General features: G+C 35.0%; 1 non-coding gene across 1 annotated transcript; it reads left to right on the forward strand.

Annotated features, from left to right (window-relative positions):
- Positions 1 to 2,930: 2,930 nt before the first annotated feature.
- Positions 2,931 to 3,032, forward strand: LOC128249136 (U6 spliceosomal RNA). The gene has a single exon (XR_008265257.1). It is a non-coding gene; the product is annotated as a U6 spliceosomal RNA (small nuclear RNA).
- Positions 3,033 to 12,598: the final 9,566 nt, after the last annotated feature.

Genomic DNA, 12,598 nt, shown 5'->3' on the forward strand with positions numbered 1-12,598 from the left:
TTATTTATTTGTGTCTATTATTTAGAATAGGAAAACATATGAGATAAGAAGGGCAAAAATATATTAAAGAGGAAACAGAAGGAGAGATAATTCCCTCTTTCATCTTATCAATAATCTGTAGAATTTCGGATTTTCCTAACCTAAACCTACAAGGACAGCTATGAAGATTAAGTGAATTGCAGTAGAAAATTCTTTTAACTCAAAAGAAACAAACATACATACAATAATGAGAGTATCTAATTGAAAACGTAGAAACATACGCCGCATTCAGAACAATGTATATGCGTATATATGCATGTAAGTACACATGTATATATATATATATATATATATATATATATATATACGTAAACGTATATATATGTAGCTGCACCTATACATGTATACATGCACATGCACATACATACATATGTACGTACATACATACATGCATACATATGTACATACAAACATACATATATTTTAAAATCCCACTCCAGAAACTCGCTGACTTCTGATTTGCGACGTCAGCTAAATGTATCGGCCATATTGCTTTAATATGCCGAATTTATTGCCTTATCATATCCGCTTTTTCGTGCGGTAAAAATATATATTTTGCATCTTCAGACAAAATCTTTTGCCTTAAAACTTGTCATTTAAAATGAAATAAAACTAAAATAAATATTCAAATAACGTTTTTTTTTGCCCATTAATTTTCATTCCTTCAAAGATTCATTCTCATTTCTCTTTTCAAATTTATTTTATTTTATATTTTTAATGGATATTTGAAAAGAGAAAGCATAAAAGAAAATTTAATTTAATTAAAAATAAAATAAAGGTAACTAAAAAGTAAGCAAAATAATAACATTGAAATAAAAGAGAATATAACAATAAAAGGAAAATAAACATGGTTTCTTCATTTTAATGCCTATCTCTCCTACCACCAACACTATCACAACTACCATATATAAAGCAAATTTGAATTGCTAAACAAATCTGATATTTTTATTTTCGTTTTTTGTTTGTTTTTTTTTTTTGAGAAAGAAAAATGTGTATAAATTACAATAAAATTTTACTTTCAATGTTTTGTTGTGCTTCGATCTTCGATCTATCTGTTGTACCCTCAATGCCTTTATTATTTGGTAACAGCGCAATAAAGATTATCGTTTTAGTAAAAACGAAACAAACTTTAAAGTTTTTTCTTCTCGTTTCTCTTTATTCTTTTTTTTTTTTTCTTAATTTCTCTTATTTATCTTTCTTATTATTTTTCATTTATATTCTATAACTCAAAATCGTTAAGGTTTTGTATGGTTCGCTGCTGTACAGAATGGTACCTTACTTCTTTTATCCGAGCTTGGCATCAAACTTAACAGTGGTGCATTCCGAATTGGCGTAGCTCTTCGCGTAGGCTCGGATGTTAGGATGTAAGTATAATAAAATGACTGATCCGAGAGAATATCATGTGCTTCTATTTTGGTATATTCCTATTGGTCAAGTAGATCGTTATGACATCTCTCCTTCACTCTGTCTTCACATCTTTAAATCACAGCAAACAACAAGAATAATTTTGCTGTGTCTTCATATCTTCAAATTAGGGCATGAAAAAAAGGAATGCATAGAAAGGAAACAAATAGTATTTTGCTTTGTATGCTCCGATACGAATTTACAGATGTCAGTGCTTTATATGTGACACGTATGAAGCAAAAAGCACAAGACTTTGATGGTGCAATGGTGTTAAAACGAGCATACGGATGAATATATTTCAAATGCATTAATGGTGATGGTTCGTTTCTCGGCATACCAACTACAAAAGATTGCCTTACCGTATACGGCCCCTGACCATGTGCGGGGCTGTCATTGAACAAATATATCTAGTAATAAATGGACGACATTGAGAGAAGCAATTATTAAAGGAATGACTTTATAGCTTAACACTAGTGCATCATTAGCTTTGTTATTTCAAATACTCTTACGGATGTAGTTTAGAGTTATCGAGGGAGCCCCTTCGTGGACATTTGGCCACTTAGAAATAGCAACCAAAACTCTCTAAAATCTGTCACCTTTAACGAAAGAAGAACGTGTAGCAAGATTCGAAACCGAATCGAAAAATTGCTAAGTTAAAATCACAACTTAGTTACAGCTCTTTTATGAGATCGGCCGAATTATCGACCAATCAGTAGGCAGACATCACGTGATGCATCATTCTAGGAGCTTCCAGAATACTATCCTAACAAGGCCTATAAATAGGTACGTTTTGAGTGCCGAACTTTAGTTTGTGGCCGCTCGCAGTTAAGCTAACCACATATTCATTTTGCTGTTTTAAACAGTCGTTATCACGACTCTTTACTCAATGTAGTCAGCAGCTACTGTTAGCCGGCGTGAACCCAATGTATACATTTTCTCCTATCTAAACAACTTGATTGCAGAGCCTTTTTAATTAACTATTTGTAAGAGCTACATAATTGTCCTTTCTCTGTGTAAACTGTGTTGTCGCAATTTTTAATTCACGACCAATATGGAAATTATTTGTGTTGCAAAACAAAATTCTGTTAATTGTTCACAAGTGCTGTGCATTCATTATACGCAGCCTGAACCCAACTCGACTACCAACATCTCATATATACTTCGTCTATCGTGGGAGTTTTCATCTACACTCAGTTACAGATGTATTGGATAATATAGTCCAAGAATGCAGAAAGATAAAATATCGACAAAGAAATTACAAAGTAGTTAAAGAGTTGACAAAATGCTCAGTCAGATAATCGACTTGAAAATACCAAGTTTATTTCACAGAAATTTTTTTAAATATGTTTTAAAACTGAAACAAGTTGTTAAAGGAACCTTACTAAAAAGAAAATTTATTTAGTAAAATATTAAAATAAATCTTTTTTATTCAGTAAAACTCTTAAAATACTTATTAAAACATTTAAAAATATTTTTTTTAATATTTCGTACAAGCTTTGGCTGTACATATTCTAAAATTGGAACGATACAGATTAACATGGCTCCTGCGCAATGATAACACGCAAATTCGTGAAGCGTTCCATATTATTCTTAGATGGCGATCTGGCAGAATCGTTAGTACCTCGAGTAAAATGCTTAGCAGCATTTCGTCCGTCATTACATTCTGTGTCCAAATTCCGCCGAGGTCGACTTTACCTTTCGTCCTTTCGGGGTTAGGGTTACCAGTTGAGCACCGGGGTCGATGTAATCGACTTATCCTCTCCTCGAAGTTGCTGGCCTTGTGTCAAAATCTGAAACTAATATTTTTAAATATTTTACCAAAACTTTTTTAAAAATAAAAATTAAATATTACTAAATATTAAAGCAATATGGCTGATACATTTATCGAACCTCGCGAATCAGAATTAGATACATATAAATAAAAATTAAAAATATCTTTTTTAAAAGCTTACTTTTTAAAAACGCTTATTCTAAATTTTTATTGAAATAAAAAAAAATTGAAAAAATATTCATTTTTGAAAATATTTTGGTTTTTTTTTACTAAATTAAAATTTTTGTCAAAGTTCTTTAATACTTGACTTCTGTTTTATTAAAAAGAAAAAGCTGCCATAAATAATGTTTTAAAATTAAAGTTATTGATTTCAAATGTTGGCACAAGGACAATAAGTTCAGATGATAAGTTCAGATGCTCAACTGGTACTGATATTACCGACTCCGGAAGGATGAAATGTATAGTCGTCTTCGACAACATTTGAAATCAGAACGTAAAGACGGACAAATGCCGCTAAGCGTTTTTCCCAGTGCAGTAACGATTAAAATTAAAGTAATCTATTAAGATGAAGCTATAAATGGTGAGGCCTGGACCTTGGGGGATGGTCGAATCATAAGTTGTGAGGACCTCTTTACAATGGTCATTAACTTTCGTATATTTTCATTTGTGTCACATTAGCCCCAAGAAAGAGATATTTGTTGCAGAATTAATTCAATGTTAGATTGTTCTAGATGGATTCCTACTCTTGAAACTAACGTCTAAGTGGTTGATTATTCCGCAAACATGTCAACCCTCAACACATTTCTCAAGCCGAATCGGCGTGACACAGTGTGACAAACAGCACCTTTGAATTACATGCATAATCCAGGGAGAAAGTGAAAGAGAGAAGAATCGATCTCATTATTGAACTACAGCACTTTATTTATCGACCCTAAAAGGAAGAAATGCTAAATTTATATCTGTGAGATTTGAACTCAGATTTCAGAGGCTTACGGAATAAATAGCGCAAAGCATTCTATCCGATGCTCTAAAGATTATGCCAATTTGCTGTCTTAGCTTCAACGGTATACTTGCAATATTTTTCATCAACATGAAAGTACACTACATCAAGCTTCATATAGAAAAGCTCATAGGTTCGCTTACTTATTCTACGTAGATTTCAGCATAGTTATTATGGGTATTGCTGTAATTTTGGGCTCCCGCAAATCAGAGGGAGATTTCACGGCTAATGCAAAAAATCAAAATTGGTATATGAAATAATTGTGAAACTATTATTTCAAATCATTTGCCGAACAAGTGAAGTTTTTCCAATACAAAAATCTATATACGTGTGTGTGTGTGTGTGTGTGTGTGTGTGTGTGTGTGTGTTTATGTATGTATATTAGGAGTGAGAGACGCCTGGTCTTTGTTAAGACATCCCTCTTGGAGAAGGTTAATTCGTATATAAAACTCGCTGCTCTACAGATCCGGATATCTTGCATTTTGCTTGTCTCTGGACTTATTGGTATTGCTAGTGATAGTCGTTGTAGTATTGTGCAAGCTGCACCTAACTTAAAACAAGTGCGCGGGCATAGGTGACACTTCCCTATCAGCAATAGTCGTACTCGTCTAACGAGTTGACACTCATCATCAAGTATGCATGTAATAAGTTCGTTGTGGTATATAACTCAGGTGTTTACCATATGAAGTACAACCACCCACTCTAACCAAAATGTCCAGGCCTCTCTCCCAAGAACATCGGCCCTCCGGAATCTTTTCCTTTTTGTTTCTTGCAGGTGTAGACATGAAACATTTTAAAGAGAACATTAAGAGCATCACACTCACTGGCCTCAGAAGGTCTGAAAAAGCCATGGAGAATATCGCTTCCTCTAGTTTCAGCAAGTGCAATAACAATAATAATAATAATTATAAATTCTGACCCAGAACCGGTAGTCAGACTTAAATTTAGGCAACAACAGCAGTTGCAGTGATTATTCCAGATCTGAACTTGGAAATATCACAACCACAAGGACTTATTGTGAGATGCAAAAAGTGTTCTAGAAAGACCTCCCTTTCATTACATCAATTTCTTGCATCCATATTAGAACCCGCTGCAGTTTCCGTTGCTATTTCACTCCAGCGAAAGACAATGAAAACTAGGTTTACCGAGTCGAAGGTAAATGTCACCAAATATCACAACTGGATTACAGACTCGTTATTTGCGAGTACGATTTCCGTTTCTTTCTCTGACTCAGGTAGCTGAGCTCAAGAATACTACTATGAAATGTAATCTAAAATTGAAGAAGCAAGATCACAAAGGATTACACCATGTAGTTGGGCTCAAGAACATTACTACGATGTGTTGTTGGCACTCCGTCGCTTACGACGTCGAGGGTTCCAGTTGATCCGATCAACGGAACAGCCTCCTCGTGAGATTAACGTGCAAGTGGCTGAGCACTCCACAGACATGTGTACCCTTAACGTAGTTCTCGGGGATATTCAGCGTGACACAGTGTGACAAGGCTGATCCTTTGAATTACAGGCACAACAGAAAGAGGAAGTAAGAGTGAAAGAAAGTTGTGGTGAAAGAGTACAGCAGGGTTCGCCACCCCCGCCCCTGCCGGAGCCTCGTGGAGCTTTATGTGTTTTCGCTCAATAAACACTCACAACGCCCGGTCTGGGAATCGAAACCGCGATCCTATGACCGCGAGTCCGCTGCCCTAACAACTGGGCCATTGCACCTCCACTACGATGTGTAATCCAAAATTAAATACGCAAATTACAGTGGGTCAGATATCATGAAAAACAATTCAGAGCTGCAATGTATCAAAATATTGAAGATCACAAAACCCGCTATCTATTAGAGTCAGCAGCGGCTTAGGGATATTTGGATTTAAACTATATGGTTCATATATCCTACTCCAAAAGCTTGTACGCATGCGCAACCTTTTTAAAGAAGTGGTCGACTCATCATCAGGCAAGCAGCACAACTAAAAAATCTCAAGGTAATTTTTTTGTTTAGGTGTGCCATTCAGAAAGTCTTGCGGGGTTTTTTTTCTTAGAGATGGCTTACATTTTACTTACTTAGACAATAATACAATTACTTCAAGGACAATTATGATATTCAATACACTATCTACACGAACGACAAATTTTTTCTAACTGGTTGCCAGTCACCGAGATCACAGGCTAACACAACGGCACACATTACACATAGGTATATTTAACATACAGCATACACATAATCAATACAAACATATTGAGTAAACACACCTCACTACAAAAAACACAATGCAAATACTAAATACATTATTTCAAGTTAGCATGTTCATGTTAATATACGTAAACACAAACACACACACACACACACACACACACACACACACACACACACACACATACATACATACATACATACATACATATATACATACATACATACATACATACATATTATGTACAATAACTTTTTGTTTGAGTCATTCAACAGCGGCCAAGCGGGGGCATCGTCCTGAAGAGTTTAATCGAAGAAATCGACCCCAGTATTTAAGTCTTTTTAGGTCCAAGGTTTATTCACTCAGCCTATTTTGCTCAACTGCATTGCTGCGAAGGCGTAAGTAGACCAATACCGGTTGTCAAGCTGGGAAGACAAACACAAACACGAAAAGACACACACACACGCACACACACACACACAAACCAACACGCACACTCGCACGTACGCCCACACACTCACAAACACCTTCACACACAAACACTCACACAAACACACATGTATGTATATATGCATACATGTGTGTGTATATGTATATATATATATATATATATATATATATATATATATATATATATATATATATATATGCATTTATATATATATGTATACATATATATGTGTGTGTGTATGTGTGTATAGAGAGATTTATAATAGTATAAAATACAATTATAATTAATGGCATAGAAGAGACTATGTCTATGCTGAAAATAGGCGTCAAACCACTTAAAATTATTACTTTTACAGTACACACGTGTTGAAATCGAGGGAGTAGGTTCGCAGAAATTCATAAAATAGTCAGCCTTAGATTGATCAATTTCTGGATCAGTCTAATAACCTTTCCTCATCAGCAAGGCATACTGAGGGAAGTAAATGAGATATTTATACATACCCACGGGGAAGCAGACACAAAGCAACGATTACTTACAAATACCACAAATATATCCGCATTTGAATTTCGTAGTCTACCTCAGCGCGTGTATATTTGGTCAGAGTAGTATAGAAGTGATTAGACTGTCCCGGTGTGAATGGAAATTATTCAATTATAATAATAAAGGATAAATATCTCATTTATATTACCCTCAGTATGCCTTGCTGATGAGGAAAAGTTATTAGACAATTCCAGAAATTAATCGAACCACGGCTAATTATTTTATAAATTTCTGTGAACCTACTCCCTCGATTTCAACACGTGTGTACTATAAAAATGATAATTCTAAGTGATTTGACGATTTAGCGCCTATTTTCAGCTTAGGTTCTTAATTTTCTAAGCTCTTAATTTTAACTGTATTTTATAAATCTCTATATAGGAATTCACCCTAATAGGTCTATCTTATATGCTGGCCACTGATAAAATCTTCAACGATTTTATCCTTCATTATAATAAATAAATATATATATAAGTGTGTGTGTGTGTGTGTGTGTGTGTGTGTGTGTGTGTGTGTGTGTGTGTGTGTATACATATACATATTTATGTATATATGCATATATGTATGTATATGGATATATGTATTGCGTAACTGTATATGTATGAACACAGTATCTATTAATGTATGCATGTATATATGTATATCAAGGCTATTTCGTCCATGAATGAAACACACAATGCATAGCTAACGTATAAAAATGAACGTAAATCATAAATTCGATTTTAAATTATATTTTTCAATCTTATAAGAAAGAAACAGCTGGAGAGAAAAGAGAAGGGCAGAGAGTACATACATGTTATATATGCATTCTAATAGTATTATATAGCTTTGATTTTTGAAAGAACATACTCTTAGTTTTTAAGTACGATTCCTCGTATCAGGAATCAGCACTGATCCGACATGCTTCCTTTATTATATGTAGGTGGTTACATGGCAGACATTTTGTTCAGCGCATTTCAGTTCGTTTGTGTTCAAATCTGATTTAACCAATTTTTCCACACGAAATACTACTTACCACGCATACACATGTATTAACCCATTACCATTCAGAACACTCTCTCTAATGTAATACTTACTTATTCACAGTTATGAATTGACCAAGCATTATCTCGTATCTTAGAATGAGATTGTATGGTAGACATGAGAGGCCAGATTTGTTCGGTTTTAACATAAAAGCAGGTATAGGATCGATGGCTTCGATAGCAGAGCCCTGAGAACCATCGAGAACATCAGATGGTACCTTCACGTTTCCAGCAAAGAATTGCGTGCACGCACGCATCAGACCGCCCCCTCCCACCTCATAGCTATCCGTCGCATGCGCTGATGGGGACATGTTATCCGTCTCCCGCTAGATCATCCGACCAGGGCTTTATTCTCGTTCAACACAACAACTGCGGGCTGGAAGCGGCCTCGTGGCAGGCCCCGTATCGGATGGCGGGACATAATTGGGAAAGATCTCCAGAGGCTCGATGTCACCCTGAAGGATGCTGAGGGGCTGGCATGGAACTGCCAACGATGGAAAGCACTGATGGATCTGGTCAGCTCTATGCATGATGACGTCTTTGAGACCGCTAACCTGGGATGAACCCAGTCCCATCAAGCAAGAGCACGAAGCAAGCAAGCAAGAATATTTGGGCCAAATCTAGCCAACTTCAAATGCTATACTCCCGTTCAACATATTTGTCACCAACATATTTGCCACCAACATATTTGTCTCACCTTCGCCATATTTCCTTCAGCTTAAATCACGTTACACTTTTTTACCCACTATCTTGTTAACATCGCTAACTACTGTCATGACCCAATAAGTGTTTATTGAGCACAGACCTGTGTTTCTGTATCACAAACATACACGTAAACAACATGAATATGTATATGGTATAGGTCAAGCTGCGCATTCGATTATCTTTGATCGGTTGAAAATTCTATAACGTTGAACACTTGGGTGATTATCTGAAAAAACCCCCACTAATCAATAGAATATTATTAAATGTTGGTGCAAACAACTTAAGACAGCTCTCGACATAAAATCTACAGTTTAATATTTTTTTCTATATATAACGACATAAAAATCAACATTAATATATTAATAATATATAATATTCAATATGTGTGTGTGTGCACGCGCGCGCGTGCGTTTGTGTGCGTGCGTGTGTGTGTGTGTCTGTGTGTGTGTGTGTGTGTCTGTGTGTGTGTGTGTGTGTGTGTGTGTGTGTGTGTGTGTGTTGTCAGAATGAATTTAAATCAAAACGTGATATTTTAAAATGATTCAATGCGTACCTGAAACGTATTAAACCATTTCAAAATATCACGTTTTCGTTTAACTTCTTTATTACAACTTAAACGAATTGATGCCGAGCTAACGGGAAGTTAAATGCTTATTCTACTCAAAGGTATTGAGTGATCATTCATTTTAGTGCTGCTTTATATATATATATATATATATATATATATATATATATATATATATATATATATATATATATATATATATATATATATATATATATATATATATATATATCATCATAAATATACAGGGATTAGCATTGAGTTGCTTCTCCAACATACTGAAAATTTAGAAATAGCAGTCAAAGAACTACTGATTCTAAACTACAAATTTTTCTCTAAATGGATCCCTGTATATTTATGATGATAAATGGTTTTACCGATAAAGGTTTTTTCATACTGAACTACTTGGCAAAATTGTTAATTATTAATTCTATTATTAATTGACGATTCCCTGCCCTTATTCTTATATATATATATATATATATATATATATATATATATATAACTCGACATAAAAGAAAACATTAATATATAGGACCTGTAGCAGGACCCGTAAACATTTCACGGAATTAATGGTAAACCTATTGGGTTATTTCTGAAAACTTTATCCAAATACCCTGAAAGCGTAGCCTATGTTGTGTCTATATCAAAAGATAGTCGCTCATCTTCTACTCATTGAAAAGTGTAAGAAATTAAAATACGATGGTTACTTAATGCATTTTATATACTTTATGCACAATTTTATAGATTTAATACACAGCACTCATAAAATAAATATTCACTCATATTTTTCCATTTTCCCCATAAACAAAAAAATATATCCCGTACATATGATACAACCTTTAGTTAAATTGCATACATATGTCACGTGAATAAGCGTGAATATTTCACGGAATTGCACTTACGTGCATGCGTTAAATGAGAGGTGATAAAAAAAAATTAATTCAATTAAAGAAAATACACTTTTCACTATCCAATCACCGCCATCACCACCTCCACTACCACCACTACCACCACCATTATTCCTCTCCCTCCCTCCCTCTCTCTCTCTTTCTTTCTTTATCTCTCTCTCTCTCTCTCTCTCTCTCTCTCTCTCTCTGCCTTTCTTTAACCTCACCATCAGAACATATTTAGCATACGTTGACCATATATTTAACGGAAAACCATAATAATATTACGTTTATATATTCGTTTTGTAAGATTCTTGATGTGAAATCGTGTGTTGAAACAGATATCGTTATATTTGGGGATGATCATGTTGCCAGTTTAGCCAATAAAAACACACACACTATATATTTGGTCACATGAGCACCAAGGAAGAAATGATCTGATTGTGGGACCTCCAAGACTGAGACAGCTTGGGATTTAAGGAATATTAGCCGCATGTGGGAAACCTGGACAAACAACAAAGCCATTTTCATCACCTCCGAACTTCCTCATATACCGAAAACCACCAGAAACCGCATCCTCAGGACCATGGGTTCCGTGCGAGAACCCCTGCAACTGCCTCCTCATATGGGCCCAAAAGTACATGACGTTAGACATGAGTTGTATTCTGTTCACTGACGAAACTAGAGCGACCCTTGACGGACCTGACGGTTGGGGAAATGGTTGGGTCTATTTTGGAGATTAGCGTCACTAACGTTTACAACATTTACAACAGGGTGGAGGAGTCATGTTGTGGGCTGGTATCATTTGGGACAGACTTGTTGGCCCAGTCAGGGTGCCTCAAGGGTTTAAAGTGACCGCAGCAGTCTACTGCAGTTTTCTGAAGGAGGTTTTGGATCCTCGGCTAGATGACATACCGCTGTCACTTCTAAGGAATCTCGTATTCATGCATTACAACGCTCCCTCCCACTCTGTTAAGATGACCCAAACATTCCAAGGGTCTTACGGCATACAAGGTGAAAGGTTGATGGTGTGACCGCTAACATCTCCGGATCTCAACCCTATCGAAAATCTATGGTCCATCATTAAACAAGATGTTTATGCCGATGGACGCCAATTTACGTCGAAAGATGTCTTATGGGCAACCATCAACGTTGCAGTAGAGGCAATCCAACCTGTTACTATTAAGAAATTGACAGATTCTAATAGAGTTTTTTCTGTTAAATATATGCTCAATATATGCTTAATATGTATCATTACCCTTCATTTTCTGAAAACAAATATGTCTAGATGGGCTCTTTTCATTCAAAAGCTATTAGCATGGTTCACCCAAAAACTGAAGAATTTGAAATAAAAAAGAAAGCATGTTACACAGAATAAAGTAAGCATGACAATGGTGTTACCATAGTGTGCAAACCAGCTGTGAAAAGTTTCATCAGAGTCAGTTCACAGAAACCCGAGAAATCCTAAATTTCACTCCTAAGCTATTAGCGTAGTTATAAAAATATAATTATAATAAGGGCGCTGAAAACGACAACGCCTGTCCGCTGGATGTACACATTAAATAGTCTACAAACCACTTAAGTTTATTACTCCATTACCACAAGGTTGTAAGCGAGGAAAATGAACAGAAAGGTTGACAACACTATATTTCAATTTTTCGCGATTTACGATATCAACATAATTTTTCACTCTTCAGTAGTCTAAACCAATCGTAAATAAATGAGAAATATATATATACATACCACTGATGAACAGTCGCACAAATACGGGCATATACATTTCACATACATGCATACATACATATATATATATACATACATATATATATATATATATATATATATATATATATATATATATATATATATATATATATATATGTGTGTGTGTGTGTGTGTGTGTGTATATATATATATATATATATATATATATATATATATATATATATATATATATATATATATATATATATATATATATGGGAGAATATACAAATAATAACAACAGACGAGGACAGGT

Source organism: Octopus bimaculoides, chromosome 11, assembly GCF_046866305.1.
Source record: "Octopus bimaculoides isolate indiv1 chromosome 11, ASM4686630v1, whole genome shotgun sequence".
NCBI lineage: Eukaryota > Metazoa > Mollusca > Cephalopoda > Octopoda > Octopodidae > Octopus > Octopus bimaculoides.